This window comes from Bos indicus, chromosome 11 (genome assembly GCF_029378745.1).
Source record: "Bos indicus isolate NIAB-ARS_2022 breed Sahiwal x Tharparkar chromosome 11, NIAB-ARS_B.indTharparkar_mat_pri_1.0, whole genome shotgun sequence".
Lineage (NCBI taxonomy): Eukaryota > Metazoa > Chordata > Mammalia > Artiodactyla > Bovidae > Bos > Bos indicus.
The window spans coordinates 101,945,838-101,964,669 of NC_091770.1; positions in this window are offsets into that span (position 1 = coordinate 101,945,838).

The window sequence follows — 18,832 nt, forward strand, 5'->3', positions numbered from 1 at the left end:
ATCCTCAAACCTGCTCACTGCTCTCTGCTTGACTTTGCACATGTCTGTCCACTGCCCATCCCCCACTCCCTTCTGTTGACTCCTACCCACACTTCAGGGCTCAGCTTCACGTCACTTCCTCCAGGAAGCCTCCCTGCTACATCTGGACTGGTTGGTGGTCTCCTATAAACACTGGACCATCTGCAGGCAAACCCTTCTGTACATGGTTGTTTACTGGAGCAGCTATCTTCCCTGATGGCAATGTGACAGCTCTGACCATCACTGCATCCTCAGAGGCCATGGATGGACTGGATGCAATAGACGTATTTCTTTTTTTTTTTTTTAAGATTTTTTTTGATATGGATCATTTTTAAAGTCTTTATTGAATTTGTTACAGTAGTGCTTCTGTTTCAGGTTTTGGTTTTTCGGCCATGAGGCCTGTGGGATCCTAGCTTCCCAACCAGAGATCCAACCCGCACCCCTACATTGGAAGCATGGAGTCTTAACCACTAGACCACCAGGGAAGTCCTCATAGTGGATATTTCTAAAATGTTTGTTGAATGACTGCATAACCATCATTTCTACAATGACCAGGTCCTGTGGCAGCTTCCTGGATTTTCTGGGCTGGGAGCATTTGCCAGATCGCAGTGGGGCTCCTTTGAGGCGAGGGGACCAGCTACCTTCAGTTAATATTCCCAGTGGCCCCATGGGAAACTTGTTAATTAAAAATGCAGGATGAAAATGGGAGCAAAGCTGCCATTAAAAATGATTAATTAGAGTCCTGCTCATTATTCTATTTGGAACGATGCTATTAATATTAATGACCCTTAAAAATACTTCATATACAGGCACTTCCTCTTTATTTGTGTCCCTCTTACGGTGTGGTCTTGTCCCTTACCCAGGCTCTCCAAAGCCTGGGTCCTTCCCCCAGATCGTCTCCTCTGGTGGGGGGTGGGCACCAGGACAGAGTTTCTGTCACTCGCTTATTCAGGGACTGTCACCATCATCCGATCCCCAGCCACCTGTGCCAGGCAACACAGTAAGAGCTGTGCCCCGCCCCCCATACCCGCCGGGAAGCAGGGAATATGGGCCTTTGTACAGTTTTGTTTTGAAGTTAAACGCCACGGTGGCTTCTGGGGAGGGGAGGACGATGTCTGCCGCCAGGGACATCTTAGGGCGGAGTTTGCACTAATCAGATGGCAACGGGGGGATGACACAGATAGAATGAAAGGGCCTCTTCAATAGGGAACTGGAAGCAAACCCATCTCGGGAGGGCAGCATGCAGTATCCTGTGCGGCTGCCGTCCTGGGAGCCTATCAGCTCCATGGCAGCTCCCGCTGAGGGCCACTGGACCACAGCCTGAGAAGCCTCCAATTAAAAACGTTAACCCCCATGCCAGGGCCCCGACCGAGGGTCTGGTCACAGCGGCAGCAGCAGCTCTGCTCTTTGAGGAAGATTCGGGGGAGATCCTGCAAGAAATTGAAGTGGGGGCGTGGCAAGAACTCAGTCTTACCGGTCCTTTTGCCTGTCCCGGGGGGAGCAAAGCCACTCCTGGCACAGCTGCTACTTTCTTATACCCATGGCATCTCGGGCACCCATCTGCCACTCAGGGACGCCTGCTTCTGAGACCAAAGGCATGGCCGGACCCCACTGAGAACTCCTGAGCGTGGGGAAGCTGCTCACCGTGCCCACTGGCGCCCAGCAAGGACCCCGCCTACAGCAGGCACTCCATAAACACTTCCTGAATGATCAGGTAACATTATGACCATGTTCCTTAGCTCTGATTCATTATGAGCAAGTCCCAGTTGTCTCTGGAAATGGCCAAGACAGGGACAGAGACCATGTGAACATCATTATGTCTTGGGAGTGAGTTTCTGCAGCTTCCAGTTGGCAGAAATCGTATTAATGTCAGGAATTATCAGGCATGTTTCTTGCTCCGGGTCCAACACACAATACTCACCTCCCTCGCCTCGTTCAATAGAACCGACATTTACTGGGTGCTGGGTAAGCATCCAGGCTTGTTCCAAGGGTTTACTCAATCCTCACACACCCTGGGAGGCAAGCCTGACGGCAGCCTCACTCCACAGCTAGTCAACCGCAAATTAATCAGTACATCCCGAAGAACAGACCCAAACTGGCACCCCCTGCTCGCCACACGCAAGCCTGCACACATGCACACGCCCACATATACACGTGCGTGCACACTACAGCTTCACGGGCCTATTTAGCAACTGGCTAATACAAAAAGTTTATTACAAAGACTCACCTGTTACAAGAATCCCTCATTTTACCCAACAAGGACATCCTGTGTCCTTGACAAAGCTACTGAGGCTCAGAGAGGTTAAGTAACATCCTGAAGTCACACAGCTAGAAAGGAGCAGATTACAGGATGCGGTGTTTGTTTAAAGGCAAAAGTGAAAGTAAAATGAAGTCGCTCAGTCGTGTCTGACTCTTTTCGACCCCATGGACTGTAGCCTACCAGTCTTCTCAGTCCATGGGATTCTCCAGGCAAGAGTACTGGAGTAGGGTGCCATTGCCTTAAAGGCAAACATATTTGTAATCTAGACCAGTTGGGATCTCCTTGGATTTGCTGTCACGTGACCCGCCCTTGCCCTTCCCTGGCAGCAAGCTGGTGCTCTCCCCACCCCCTCGTCCATGGCGCCAGGACCGTACAGCTGGTGGTGACGGCTGGGGCACCACTCAGCGCAACCCCTCACCTTGTCTTGTGGCTGCAGTCTCTCTAGACAATCGAGCTTTCTGGTTCTATCTTCAGTCCTCTTTAATTAAACAGCAGCTGTCCCTGGAAAGCAATTGAATTATCCAATTAGGCGCTCCTAACTTGATTGCTATCGTTCCCACAAGGGACTTGGAGACTCAGGTGTTGATGGGGCTCAACAGGACCCAGCATCCCCGAGCAGCGGTGATGGAGGTGACCCCCTCCCGCAGGTATCTCGGCTGCCATTAAAGTCTCCCAAGCGGCTGCTTCTCCAATGCCCAATGGCTGCAAAGGACAGGGGGCTGGCACAACTCCAGGGCCCCCCAGCACACAGGCTGGGCCCCTCAGACCTCTCTGTGGCCCCTACAATATTCAGCTCCTGGATCTAATGATTTGTTTGTGCATTTCATCCAGAAGCTTTCTAGCAGGCATCTCCTGTGTGCAGGCGCCCAGCCAGCATCTAGGCAAGGGAGACAGAACCTGCTGTCACCTGACCACAGCTCCTGGGCACAGCCTTCACCCCGAGTGACCAGGACGGGCACTGCCCAGTTCACCCTGACTCTGCCGGGGCCCAGCTCAGACCTCCACCCAGAGGGGGATTCAAGATGTTACTGTGAACATAAATAATAACCATTCACATAAAATGCTAATGCTGTGTGCGAATATAGTAATAACTCCATTATTAACTGAGTTTCCTATAGGTAGCAAGTGCTGCTGCTGCTGCTGCTGCTGCTGCTAAATTGCTTCAGTCGTGTCCGACTCTGTGCGACCGCATAGACGGCAGCCCACTAGGCTCCTCTGTCCCTGGGATTCTCCAGGCAAGAATACTGGAGTGGGTTGCCATTTCCTTCTCCAGGGGATGTTCCCCACCCAGGAATCCAACTCCGGTCTCTTACATCTCCTACAATGGCAGGCGGGTTCTTTGCCACTAACCCCAGGGATTGAACCCCTGCCCTCTGTGTGGAATCTTAAGCCCTGGACCACCAGGGAAGTCCCCCATGTTTTTTGCTTTTTAATTTGAAAATATTTCAAATCTAAGCAAGAATAGTAAGATTAATCCCTGTCTGCCCTTCACCTAGCTTCACCAGTTGCTCACTTTTTGCCACGTGTGCTTTATGGCTTCTTTGTCTTCCTTTCTGAGCATACATAATCCATTTTGTGTTGGTATTATTGGTGCTTTGCTGATCATTTTAGAGAAGGATGTGGACGTCATGTCGCTTCACCCATAATTACATGCAGCTTGCGTCTCCTAAGAAGAGGGACATTTCCCTTTCTTTTTTAAAACATATTTTAAATTTTATGGAGGCAAAATTCACGAGACGTAAAATTAGCCATTTTAAAGTGAACAATTCGGTGGCATTTAGTACACTCGCAGTGGTGTGCAACCACCATCTCTACCTAGTTCTAGAACATTTCCATCCTTCTGAGATAAAACTCCTTAACCATAAAGCAACTGTTCCCATCTCCCTCCCGCCATCCCTGGCACCCACCCATCTTCCTTCTGAGGGACCTTCTTTTTAACAGCCTCAGGAGGGTGATCAGACCCAGGAATTTAATACTGATAGGAGACTGCTAGCCTATACACGGCCCATATGCGCCCTTTGCTAAGTTTCCCAATACTGTTCTTTTCAGCAATTTTGTTGCTTCCCTCAATCCAGGACCAAGTCCAAGAGCCCACATTGCATCAGATTCTTCCATCTAATCTTCAGGTCCCTTAAGATCAGTTCCTCAGTCTAGATATGTATATATGTGTATGCGTGTATGCACATATACACATACATGTGTGCTCAGTCATTTCAATCGTGTCCGACTCTTTGTGACCCCATGGACTATAGCCTGTCTTTGCGACCCCATGGACTGTAGCCTGCCAGGCTCCTCTGTCCATGAGATTCTCCAGGCAAGAATACTGGAGTGGGTTGCCATGCCCTCCTCCAGGGGATCTTTCCGACCCAGGGATCGATCTCCTGTCTCCTGTGGCTCCTGCATTGCAGGAGGATTCCTTACCACTGAGCCACCTGGGAAGCCCATAATTTCTGTAAATCATATATAGGAAAAATGTTGTATTTACAGAAAAGTTGAAAAGTGAATACAGAGTTCTGTATACTCTCCACCTAGTCTCCCCAATGTTATCACCTCATATAAGAAATTAAAATTTATCGAAACTAACACTGGTAAACCACTAGAAACTGAACTTCAGATTCTGTCTGAATTTCACCTGGTTTTCCCCTGATGTCCTTTTTTCTCTTCTATGATCTAGCTTTGCACTGAGCCATAGCTGTTTTCTGTCCTTCAAGAGGATGGTTGATGTTAATGGGTTCTTTATGTGCATATGTCATTTTATTTATTTTAAAAAACTTTTTGGCCACGCCATACAACCTGTACCCTTGGCAGGGAAAGTGAGGAGTCCTGACCACTGGACCACCAGGAAGTTCCCACGTGCGTGTCATCTTAGACAGCTCTGTGATGCAGATGTGGCCCTGCCACTCGGGAGAGGAGAGCAAACTGAGACCGAGGTGAAGGGACTTGTCCACGATCCCTCAGTGAACAGAGAGGCAGGACTCGGACCCCTGGCTCTGCTGTGCTTTCCTCCTTCTACATTATGAGCGATACACACACACACATGCTCCCCTCTCACACACACACACACACACTCGCTGTCCCTCACACAGACACACACACAGACACATCGCTTTATGACTGTATTTAGCAAGTGGCCAGTGTGAAATTTTTTCACAAAGCGTCAAATGTTGAAAGAATCCTCGCTTTCCCCAGTAGGGCCATCCCTGAAAAGTTGACTATGAGAGTGAAAGAAAGTGAAGTGGCTCAGTCACGTCTGGCTCTGCGACCCCATGGACTGTAGCCCACCAGGCTCCTCCGTCCATGGGATTTTCCAGGCAAGAGTACTGGAGTGGGGTGCCATTGCCTTCTTCAGGAGATCTTCCAGACCCAGGGATGGAACCTGGGCCTCCCACATTGTAGGCAGATGCTTAATTGTCTAAGCCACCAGGGAAGTCCAAGAATTCACTGGGAGTAGGTTTTTAGCAATGGCTTGCTAAGTGCTTTGCATGTGTTTCTTCACTGGATCAGGATCACATTTCATAGATGTGAAAACTGAGTCACAGAGAAAGGAATGGACTCATTCTAAGTCAAATAGCAAGGTCTCTTAGATGAGCTGGGATTCAAACTCAGTTCTTTTTGTTCCTGCTGCCCCATCCATACCACTAGCCTCGACTCACTTTCAGATCTAAAAGACCCCTGTTGTTCCTCTGCATAGGAGCCCAGGGGCCCTCGGGGATGAGGGGTGAGACAGCCACAGGCTCCGGGGTCTGGCCATTCGAGGATGCTCAGTCTCCTGCCGCAGGGGCTCCAGTGCCTCCTGAAGCCGGTTTGACTGATACAGGGCAGCCGGTTCATTTTGTCATCACACAAACATGCTAATCCTGGGGCTCCACTTTAATAACGGGTCCAGCTGGTTGGAGCTTTTCTTTCAGCGAAGTGCGAATGCTGTTGCCATGGAATGCAGCCTTATACCCAGGGAGCAGGAATTACCGGGAGGAGAAGCCGCTCTGGGTTGTTTTTCCCTTTCTCCAAATTTCATCTCCCTCTGTGTGTTTCACGGCCGATTTTCATCTCAGTCTGCACAGAAAACTGGCACACGGATGACAGTTTGACTCAAGACGTTCGACTTTCCCTTCCCCGCTCCCCATATGTTTACAAGCCACCCCTTCTGGGGCGGGAGGGGGACGAGATGGTTATTCTCCCCACCCTGTGTGAAAATAACATCCAAGCAGAGAGTGCAACGGGATTGGTCCAACACCCCAAACATCAGCTCCTCTGTTTCAACAGGATGGTGGTCCCCAGACTGCTATGATACCACCCCTAGCTCCTGCTGAAACTTGGTTTAAAAAGTCTCTTACCGTGGAGAACTGACTTGTGGTTGCCGAGGACGAGAGGCGTGGGGGAGGGAAGGGTTGGGAGCTTGGGATTAGCAGCTGCAACCTAGTGTATACAGGATGGATAAACAAAAATATCCTACTGTACAGCACAGGGAACTGTATTGAATATCCTGCGGTAAACCATGATGGCAGAGAGCATGTACATACGGGTAAGTGAATCACTCTGCTGTACAGCAGAAATCAACACATTACAAATCAACCATATTTCAATAAAAATTTTTTCATAAAACATTTTTAAAGTGCCTTATGAGAAAGATGTGGCTTCCCAGGTGTCGCCGTGGTAAAGAATCTGCCTGCCCATTCAGGAGATGCAGGAGATGAGGGTTCAGTTCCTGGGTCAGGAAGATCGCCTGGGTAGGAAATGGCAACCCACTCCAGTCTTCTTGCCTGGAAAATGCCATGGCCAGAGGAGCCTGGCGGGCTACAGTCCATGGGGTTGCAAAGAGCTGGACAAAACTGAGCATGCACGCACCACGAGGAAGATGGGTTGAGGGCCGTGATCAGGTTTGTTCTGGCTTGGTGTGTACGCGAGTGAGTGCGCCTCTCCAGCCGCGTGGTGCATGGCGGCCTTGGGGAGGCTGCGGTCCCGGGGGCCGCTTCCCGATAGCTGGGTGACCTTGGACCAGTGACCCAACTACTTTGTATCTGAGTTTTCTCCTTTGTGAACAAGGAGGAGCAAACGGTCACAGTATCAGTAGGCCAGTGGGTATCGGGATGATGCTTATAAAGCCCAGAGCCTGGCAGAAACCAGCTGCTTGGTGATGGGAGCTGGTAATAGCATCACTTCTTCTTCCTGTTACCACTCTCTCCTCCCTCCTGTGACAAAGCAGGTGGGGGGATGTGAGGGTGGAGAGGTAGGGGAAGGAGTAAAAGACTCAAATGAGTCATAAGAGGTCCCTGCCTTAAAGTTCTTCACAGCCTAGACAAGAACGTGAGCCATATGTCCAAATAGCTACGATGCAAGTCAGATCGTGACCATAATGCTCACAGCCTGTGTCTGCCGAGCACTCACAATGTGTGCGTGTACACTCCATCGCTCAGTGGCGTCTGACTCTTTTCGGCCCCATGGACTGTAGCCCACTAGGCTCCTCTGTCCATGGGACTTCTCAGGCAAGGATACTGCAACGGGTTGTCATTTCCTCTTCTGGGGGACCTTCCCAAGCCTGGGATTGGACCCATGTCTCCTGTGTCTCCTGCGCTGGCTGGCAGAGTCTTTACCGCTGAGCCATCTGGGATAATACAGTGTTTCAGTCGTAGCTGATGAACCCTTGTGGTCGTTGTTTAGTCGCTGAGTTGTGTCCGACTCTGTGACCCCATGGACTGTAGACCGCCAGGCTCCTCTGTCCGTGGGATTCTGCAGGCAAGAATACTGGAGAGGGTAGCCATTTCCTTCTCCAGAGGATCTTCCTGACCCAGGAATCGAACCTGGGTCTCCTGCCTTGCAGGCAGATTCTTTACCGACTGAGCTATGCGGGAAGACCTAGAGATGTCGAGTAACGCACAAAGACCTCTCCACCTCCTATCAGAATGCTGAGATCTCTCAGAGTTGTGATTATCCAAGTCTACAAGTATCAGCAAGAGCTGACACTTGAGACCATTCTATTCGGGAGACAGAAAGTGGGGGTGGGGGTAGAAAGATGGGCTGGGGGTGGGGACGAGGAGGGGAGACAGAGGGAGAAGAAGCAGGTGCATGCACTGGCAAGAACTAGAAGGAAATTTGATTTTAAATATTCCAATTAGCAACTCTACTGATCCTATTCATCTCCTAATTGCTCAGCTTTACCTTTGGGCATGGGAGCCCTCCCACTTCTCACTTACTGCTCGTCTGCTCAAGCAGCACACAGGGAAGCCCCAAGAACACTGGAGTGGATAGCCAGCTCCTTCTCCAGAGGATCTTCCTGACCCCAGGATCGAACCCAGGTCTCATCAGCAAACATTTACTGAGCACCGAGTATATGCTAGGCACTGGGAAGTCTGTCGGCCCAGACTGGCAAAGCCTTCCCAAGTGGAGCTTGTCAACCCGTGGGGAGCATGGAGGAGGGGCATCAGTCACCTGGGAAGAATCAAGAGGGCTCCTGAGAGTGTAAACAGAGGCTCGAGTGGGAGCTGCAGGGTCCTGGGTCCTCCATCGTGCTTGCATATCACCCTCCCAACCTGTCCGAGTGTTATGAAGGTAGAACTAGCTCAGTCATGTTCTTCCTCATTCCCCAGACAAGGCACACGGGACAGTCTCAGTGGGTACTTGCATGAACAGCCATCACTTCTTAGCACCTGCCAGGGGTCAGCCCTTGGCACTCACAGCCATTTTAAGGCCGATTGGTTGCTATTCTTCTTTTCAAAGATGAGGGGACTCAGAGAAGTGACATTTCTCATGGGGAAGCTAATGGATGGCAGAGTGGGGACTTGAACTCACACCCCAAGTCTCATCCCTTTCAGACCTCTTTCCATCAGCATCTGCTGCCCTCTGGACAGCCCGAGGCAGGCAGAGGCTTCTTGGAGTCAAGAGGGCGGTCAGGAGTCAAGAATCTAACATCTTGTGATGCTGAAACTCAAGAGCCCCCTGACTCAGCAGGGTATTAATAACCGTGGCTGGTCCCTGGAGGATGACTCTGCCAGGGATGAAGACAGCAGCATTGTATCCACCCGCCCTGCCGCCCGGGGCAGCTCACACACCGCCGGTACTCACCTTGTCTCTCCCCTCTCCTGGCCGGAGGCTTCCTAGAGCCGATGCTGGTCCGCATCTCCAGCCCCCAGTACAGAGCTCGGCATGCAGTAGGCACTCATGAATGGACGGCTGGATGGGTAGATAAACTGACTCCCAAATTTCCTACAGCAGCACTCCCAGTTCCTCTCCCTACTTTATCATCTGTGGAACTGCATGTAGCACGTGTTCAATAAACGCCGTTTGCTTGCTTCTTTTTTTTTTTTTTTTTTTGCTTAGTTCATTTTAAAATTCACCCTCAATTAGAAGTACTCCCCAAGCATCTATTAATATTTGTGTCTGGTACAGTTCTGGGCTCTCTACAGGCAGACAAAGGCTCATGCCCACACTCAGGGGATGGACAGAGAAAATGCGAGGTCCACCCGTCCTGACCCCTCACACCCTCCTCTGCCAGACAGGCATGACAAGTCCATCACCAGACAGCCATGACTAATCGATCATAGCACTGTGTGTCCCGATGACCTGGGATTTCCTTCAACACAGCCCTCTGGGTGGTCCCTATTGCCCATTGAGATCGGCCCCTGACTCTGCCCCTCTACGCTTCCCCACCCTGGAGTCTATTTGAGCGAGAGCAGAAAGGGCAACCAGGGGAAAGGTCCCTCCTCTATGAGCAGAAGTCTCAATGTCCTCTGGTTATTAAATGCAGAGTGGTGGGTGGTTTTGGCTGAGGAGAACCTCCCAGTGACAGGAGAGGATAGACTCTGAAAGGCCCCCTCGACTCTGTGGGTGGGAGCTGCACTCTGAGAAACCCACGGAACCGGAAGTCATCTTCCTGCCCTGCTGTGGGGAGACCCCAGCGTGGCCAACCCAAGGAGCTGGACCCTGAGGGCTGACACCCCTAGAGGATCCTGGGGGACAGTAGAGAACCACAGCAGCCCAAACTCTAGGCTCTGTGTATATGTGGGGGATGTATAATCAGCAGTGATAAGAATAGTCAACCATCGGTGGGCCAGTCCAAACAGGTGCCAGGTGAGTGCAGGAGTGCAGGTAGCTGCTGGGTTGGCAGGGGGGCGGGGTGTCTAGAAGTTTCCAAGGAAGGGTCCTGGCTGGGCTGGGAAGTGGGGTGGCAGGAGTTCTCCCAGGGCTTAAGACTGGTAAATGCACGAAACATTTCAATATTTCAACAAACGGCAGAGACCATCCTCACACAGGCCAACTGAAGAGCACAGCCCTGCGTGGGGACACCTCGTGCTAAGAGGGTCTTTCTAGAGACCACCCTGTCACATCTGGCTAAGGAGTTCCCGTCTGTGCCCAAGACCCTGCAGGCGGGGAGTAGTTGGTCTGCACGTGCTGGCCCCTTTAGCTACCCAAGGAGGCCTCCCCACTGTGTGCTGTAGAGGTGTTTCCGGAGCCATCTCGGTCCCTTTACCTGCACTGCCTCTGCCTCCCTTGTGACCAGGCTCGGGTCTCACCTGTGTGTGCACGAGGTGTGTCAATGTCAGGCTTCTAACAAGCCCACTCCTGATGTGCATCTCCCCTCCCCTTAGGGACTTATCACTCTGTTGATCATTTGGGAAACATTTGTGGTGGGAGAGCTCAGACTTCTGCATTGGGAGGTGGAGGTTTATGTGAAAAATGTTAGAGCTGGAAGGACCCTGGGGCAGCACCAGCTCAACCCCTTCACTGGACAGTGAGGATCCTGAGGCCTGGAAAGAGAGACCCAGGGCTCAACCAGGGGCCCCAAAAGTTCACAGGGAACAGAATTGCAAAGAGAAGCTCCCCAGTTGGGGGTTGTATGTGTGTGTTTTGGGAGGGGGTAGTCAAGGCTGTGGGGTCAGGGAGGTCTGGGTTTGAATCCCAGTGAGACACTGGAGCCAGATGTTCCCCTCCCTGAGCCTCAGTTTCCCCATCTGGAAGGTGGAGGCAGATAAAAGTCCCTCCCCCAGAGCCTGGCACACGGTCTGTTGTCAGTCCATGGAAACCCCAGCAGCATCCTGACCTTGGCCAGGAGCAGTGGCTGCACCATGAAGACCAACAGTGAGCCTGGGGGTGTCGTGGAGGCGGGCTTGGAAGACAGGGGTTCGTGTCTCCAGCTTCATCGTGGACTGTGATTTAAGCTGGCCTCCAAGGAGGAGCTCAGTTGGATCGGGGGGAGGGGGACATCACCCAGTTTGACTTGGAATTACACTCCCTTTGGTTTCTGGTGTCCCCCTAGCTTAGCTGTCTCATGAGTTCAAAGCCAAAACTGGCCTCTCCCATTTGATTTTGGATTTGGTTTCAGGAATTAGCAGGGGCAAGATGAAAGGAAATCAGATACGGAGCTTTTGTTTTTCCAGATTAAAAATAAACAAATATGTAATTCAGGGTATCCTCCATGGGGTGGGACGCTAGAAGCCATGTCCTTCCAATGATCAGGTGACATAAAAAGCAAAGCGCTGGGTCAGGTGACCAGCCGGCTCACCTTCCCAGCCCTGCACACCCCGCACTTACGGACCAATCATGGAAAAGGAGCGAGGTGGGACCAGGAGGCAGAGGAGCCAAGGAGGACCCCAAGGTGAAGACAAAGGCTCCTGAGGACCCTGAGGAGTTGAGGAGCCCTCCTGGGCATGGACATCCTAGAGGTCACGGGTGACAGCATCAAGGTCAACAGAGGGCAGGGAGCAGGGCCAGCGACAAGCTCTCTCCATCCATTAGGCCAAGTGCCACTAAGCGAGGAATCAAAGCTGGTTCCCAAGACCAAGAGTCGCACTCGATGAGCAGCTGCAGCTGGCTGGAGGGCCTCCACCCGATACCCTCCTTCGGGCAGAAAAGACCGACCAAGAGGTTTAAGAAAGAGATGCCGTCTCCCAGCGTCAGTCCCTGAAAGCCCAGACGTGGCTGGTTAGGAGCAGCCCCTCTCGGCAGGACCCAGGCCAGGAGCCAAGAGCCACGGTCGTAGGGCTCTCAGAATTCAGGAGTGGATGGCGGAGAACTTTGTATGCCATGGCGGCCTCCTCGCGGTGGACAATTTAATGAGACAATTGTTGCCTGCGACACGGCTCGTGTGCCTGTGCGTGTGACCAGGAAGGAGAGAGTCAGAGGGAATGCCTTTCTGTTTATTTCTCTCTCTTGCTGAGGGTTGTCCTTCAGAATTTCCAGCGGCCTTTGGTTATAGGGCCTCCTGCTCTCAGCCTGCCCACGTGGGCGATCGTCTGCCCCAGGCTTTGCCTGTTGGCACATGGTGGGGACCGGAGGGCAGCCGAGATGCTCAGAAAGCCACTCCATCACCCTCAGCTTGCCAGGAGGCGTGGGTGGGAGAGGGCAGGTGTTTCTATAACTGGGTGAATTGTTCTTGCGATCAGCACATGTCTGAGAGGAAGGCCCAGCATCTGCTGCACCCAGATCACCTGTCCCGATCACCTGCCAGGTAAGAAAGAAAAATGCTTTCCTCTACACAAAGAGTCAGGGGTCAGAGCAGGAGGAGGTCTGCAGGAGACCAGGGGTGGGATGGGGCTGGGGGGCTTCTTCCTCACACTGACAGTGCGTTTCCCTCTCTCCCGGCTGGGGTGCACCTTCCCCCACCCCCCAGCAGCCCCTTAAATTGCCTGCAGGCCTGGGAGTGGGGAGGGACCAGGTATAGGATTCTACCTGTGAGGGTGGGCATGGCTCCTTCCTCCACTCCCCAGCTCTCCTGCCCTCCCCTACGCTGAAAGCTGGGTAGGGTGGGTGGTGGGGATACACCCCCCAAAAGCGGATTTATGAGAAGAGATCATGGGGAAGAGAACTGGGCTGGTATCCCCGTGTATTTCCCAGACTTGACGAAGCTTGTGTTTTTCTGACGCGGAGCAGTGTCCTCTGCTGGGCCACAGGCTCCCAAAGGGCTTTGGACCCTCCCTCATCGCTGGACAGAGGGCCTCTTCAAAGGAGATCACCAGATCAACCATTGATGGAGCACTTGCTCTCTGCCAGCATGGAAGCGTTCGTAGTGTTTCTCTGTGAATGCTCCCCAGTGCTGTTCAGTCACTCAGCTGTGTCTGACTCTTTGTGACCCCATGGACTGCAGAACGCCAGGCCTCCCTGTCCATCACCAACTCCCGGAGTCTGCCCAAACCCATGTCCATTGAGTCGGTGATGCCATCCAACCATCTCATCCTCTGTCGTCCCCTTCCCCTCCTACCTTCAATCTTTCCCAGCATCAGGGTCTTTTCAAATGAGTCACCTCTTCGCATCAGGTGGCCAAAGTATTGGGCAATGCTCCCCAAGCCCCAGGATACAGGTGCTGTTGTTGTGTTCACTTGAGAGATGAGAAACCGAGGCTCAGGCAAGCAGGAGTCCAGGTCCGGGTCCCCATGAGCCTGGGTCTTACTTTTCTTGGCGCTCATGGTTTGAACTTGTCTCCTATCCTGAGGGTTCAGACGTGCCTCTGCAGCTACTGTGGCTCCTCCAGTGTTTTTTGGCAAGCCTGCCAAGCTGGCACACTCACACTGGGCTTACACACGTGGGCTTATGTACATGCATGTGCACAGACTCACACACACACACTTCCCCAGACTCCACTGCCTCAGCCTGACAGTATCTGGCATGTAGTAGATAGTAAGTACTTAGTAAACCCTTGGGGTTTCCAGGTGGTGCAAGTGGTAAAGAACCCACCTGCCAACGCAGGAGACATGAGAGACACAGGTCCGATTCCTGAGTCGGGAAGATCCCCTGGAGGAGGGCATGGCAACCCACTCCAGTATTCTTGCCTGGAGATTTCCGTGGACAGAGGGGCCTGGTGGGCTACGGTCCATGGGGAAGCAAAGAGTCGGACATGACTGAAACTGCTGGGCTGCACAGGCAGCTTGATGCCTGTGACACGGATAATCTATCAGATTTGCGGGGTGCTGTCACACGGTAGGTGCCCTGCGGGGAGGTGTGCCCTGAGATCTGCGCTGGCAGGGTCAGCACAGTGGCCTGCCCCACTGACAGAGGGAAGCCAGTGCCCCTCTGCACGCCCTTCTCCCAGCCACTCAGGGGCAGCAGATAGTTCTGCCCGTGGGGCCTGTGGACCAAAGGCCGGCTGTCTGCAGGGAACACCGTGGGGACCCACCAGGCTGAAACCCTGGTGGTCTGTGCCCCCAAAAAGACGGGGGGTGGTTGGGTTTCTTTGTAGCAGCCACCCCTCCGGTAGGAGCCAAGCAGCTTTGCTGGGAGGAGCTGGGCTCCTCCTCCTGGGCTGAGCCCTCTCGTGCCAGGCTGCCTGGGGCTCAAGAACAGGACCATCCACATGGAGAGGGAAGGGCACCCAGCCAGGCTTCAGGGGGTGGGGTAGGGGAGACGCCACAGGCCAAGGTGGGCATCCCAGTGCTGGCCCCACATCCATTCAACAAAGCCAGTTCTGATCCCCCATTTCTTGCTTGCTGTGTGCCCTGGAGAAGTCACCGAACCTCTCTGGTCCCCAGGTCTTCTGCTAACAAGTGTGGTCTGCAACACCAGCTCCCTACCAGAACCACTGGGACGAAAACCACCCTGGGAGAGTCAGCTCAGGACAGAGCGCAGACCCCAGTGAGTGCGGCCATGAGGCCTGGGTTCAAATATATTGCCCCTGCCTTAACCCCTAACTGACTCCCCCAGGACAGACGCCTCCATCTCCATTCTCTTCAGAACAGTGGGGCAGACAAGAGCATCTTTCCCGGGGTAGGGGCATAGCAGACGTGTGAGAGTATCCATAAGTGCTGTGCACCAGGCCTGCTGTACAGTGCCGGAGCCACCCTGTGTTAAGCCCTTTCTAGAAGCCAAACAGGCTTCAAGCAGTAGCTCATTAAACCCTCACATCAAGACCAGGCGCCAGATGCTATTATGATCCCCATTTTCCAGAGGTGGCAGCTGAGCCTGGGCAAGGGGAGTCCTTTGCCCAAGGTCACACAACTGGAGAATGGTGAGAGTGGGAGCCCAGGGCAGCTTGATTTTGAAGCTCCAAACCCCAACCATAACTATTCCAAGTGCTCGTCTAAGATCCGAAAGGAACCCTCAAAGTTGACTGTTCAGCCCATTTTACAGCTGAGAAAACTGAGGCCTAGAGAGGGGACGAGATTAGCCTAGTCACAGAGCAGCTGCTGCTAGAACCAGGCCTGCGACTCCCACTACTCACATTTATTGAGCACATACAATGTGCCAGATTTGAAGTGCTGTATATGTATCACTGCATGTAATATCTTCTCAAACAAAACTCAATTTTAACTGAAGGAAAATTGCTTCACAATATTGTGCTGGCCTCAGCCATAGATATACATGTGTCCCCTCCCTCTTTAACCTCCCTCCCACCTCCTTCCCACCCCTCTAGGTGGTGACAGACCCCCAGTTTGAGTTCCCTGAGTCATACAGTGAAATCCCATTGGCTATCTATTTTACACATGGTAGTGTCTACTGTATGTAAATTTTACAATAACCCCAGGAAGAGAGAGATTTTAATTAACGCCATTTTTCATTTGGGTCAACTGAGGCAGTAGGGCAGTAACTTATTCAAGGTCACACAGCTAATTAACAGGAGAGGGAAGACCCCCACCCAAAGATTCAAGCTCTAGAACCCTTGTCAGTGCCACTGGGGGTACCAGCCCCCTGCGGAGCCCAGGCTGGCCTTGCCTTGCAGCCGGATCCTAGGCAGACTTACAGCCAAAGGAGTGGGGTTGGCAGGGTTCCTGGGGTGTGGCCACCATGAGGCACGGCAGGATGAAGCAGAGTCCCCAGCTGGGTGAGGCGCTGCCTGGCCCAGAGACAGGCACAGAGCTGAGGCTGGTGAGCTCAGTCTGCCCCCAAACCCTCAGCCCCCTGCCTCTGCAAAGAGAAGTTTATCCAACAAAATGCAGGCGAGCTAAGAACACGTCTTGCTTTATATGTCTCTTGTTGTAGGCAGCGCACATCTTGGGAGAAGCGTGGATGAAAGGCACCATATAAAATGCAATCAATTATGAATCACCATTACTGAATTAATCACATGTATGATTAATACAGTAATAATAATTAATGGGAGTATGGTCTGGAGATTAGAGCTGAGAACTGGCCAGGAGGAGTCGGGGTGCTTCTTAACAGCCTCTGCCGCTGCCTGGAGGTGCTCCCCTGGGGAATGCCCTGGCCTTGGGTCTTGGTCTCTCCTGCCCCTGGCCCCGCCTTGGCCGTGGAAGTCAGGGTCCCAGGAATGCCTCCAAACCCCTAGATGGTCCTGGGCTAGTTCCCAGGCTCTTACCACCTATTTCCAGCGCATTGCAACTGCTCAAGGTCAAGGGGACAAATCGAAATCTTGGCCTGGCATAACCGAGAAGGGAGTGAATCAGGTGAAGGGTGAGAACGTGCTGGGGGTGGCTTTTGAGCTTACACGACTTTAATCAGTGGTGTGAGCTCGTTTTATCTGTCTGTCCTTTAGTCTGTGTGCATCAGGGTTTGCCTTCTCTTGGAAATCCCCGGAGGGGCTGGACCTCATCTGTTACCGCGCATTGCAAAGCTGGGAGATCATTTCTGAGTGTGACTTTATAATTTCCTGTTACTTGTCTTACCCCATCCAAGCCTATTTTCTCATTGTGAAGGAGTCAAACAACACAGAAAGAATATATATGTAATAAAGCATGTCATTCTCCATCTCTCCTGTTCCTACTTTGGTGTCTTTATTTTAAATACATGTATATGTACATATCTATCTATTCATCTGTCTGTCTGTCTGTATCTGTATACATATCTCCTTTGTTTAAACAACATAGGTGGAATAAAATCAAATGCATTATTCTGCAGATGTTTTTTAATAGTAGATTCAACATTCACAATTTGAATTTAAACTGTGCAATAGAGCCAAAACTCCACCAACAAAGAGGCTGCTGCGAGAGGGGAGCCAGCAATCATGGGTGGGGGGGGCGGTGCGCGAGAGATTCATTAACCCTCTCCTGCCCCTGGTGCTCAGCTTCTTTTCATTGCTGGTGAAAGGTCGTTTGTCACAAGATACCTTAATGAAATTTAAAAATGAACATCCCTTGACCACCTGGTCCCTACATGGCTAGAATCCTATTTGTTTCCCATCTTGGGAAAAAAGCACTTTATGAGTCACTAGAAAGGGATGCTGTCTCCCGGAGGTTGCTATGGCCTGCTGTCAGCGTGGCATCATCGCCCGGGGACCACCTCCTGGGGCAAATCCCCTCGTTACGCAGAGGGAGAAACTGAGGCTGGCAGTGATGGCCCCAGGCCATATGGCGAGTAGGGGCGGAGCCAAGAAAAGCCCTTCATTCTGACTCTTTCCATGATTCCATAATTTCCAGGATCTGGAAAAAGGGGAGACTAGAAGACAGGTTTGGGAATGGGTCCCCCAAAAAGTCTGTCGGCATCAACCCACTGGAGAGGCAGGGGGTGCTGGGGAGAGGAGGCTGCAGAGACATTTTAAACACCGTCTCAGTGGCATATGGTTTGCACGTGGGTCACTTAAGCCATCCAGGAGATAACAGGAGCACACCCCAGGCCCCCGCCGCGTTTAGGTGAATCATGAATAAGAAGCAACCTCCTCCAGTCTCGTTGGCTGTCCTGACAGCATCCAGACTCGGGTGATGGAGGAGCAGGGCGTTTCCCAGGAATTGATGACCCTGCCTGGGGGCGACAGCAGGCCGAGGGCCGGCCTGGGTCGTCACTCACCCTGCCTGGGTGGGAGGCCCACAGTGTGCCCTTTGCTGCTGCCTGCAGGCCAAAGGCTTAAAAATCAAATTGCTGAGATGTGTCCTCCTCCACGGAGCTTCCTCCTGCTGGACGCTTTAAGGCCCAGGGAGCAGGTAAGAAGGGGCTGGCAAGCATCTGCTCTCCTGGACAGCTTTGGGGGAGAGAGCGGGGGAGCTTCTCCAGTGGAAGGTCTTTGAGAGCACTTTCAGGAGAAGGCCCTTGATGGCCTTGTCTGCTCCTTGGAAAAGGAAAAGACTCACCATTCACATCTCACAGATGGGGAAACTGAGGCCCGGAGGCAATCTGTGCCTCACGCCCCAAGTTAACCAGCAAGTCAGGGAGTAGCAGCAGAACCCCACGGGGGAGCCCAAGAGCCCTGCCTCCCAGGCCAGCGTCTCCCTCAGCTGTGTGACCTTGGGCAAGTTACTTCACATCTCTAAGCTTCATCTATTAATATAACTTGGGACTTGACTAACAGGAGTTAAGTGCCAGGCCTGTGGGGAAGAACCAGTGGATAAGACACACCAAGCGGTTTGCATGGATCCTGGCATAAAGCAGGTGCTCAATAAATGTTAAATTATGATTATGACTATTAAAGCAGAGGACAGTCTTGAATTCCAAGTCCACTCTGCAACAACAGGCTAAACATTACTCAGCAGCACAGCCCCCTCGGCCAGCTTGGGGGGAGCCCAGAGGAGGGAAGGGTTAAGGCTGGCAGCGGGTGGGGCCCCCGGGGGCACACCTTGCTCTTATTCCTGACACCCTCCGTGACCTTGGCCCAGTCCCTCCTTCGCTCTCTCTCTCCATCCTCGGGCTCTTTGTTCCTGATGCTTCCCAATGGCAGAGCCGGCTGCCTGAGCTGCAGTGAGAACC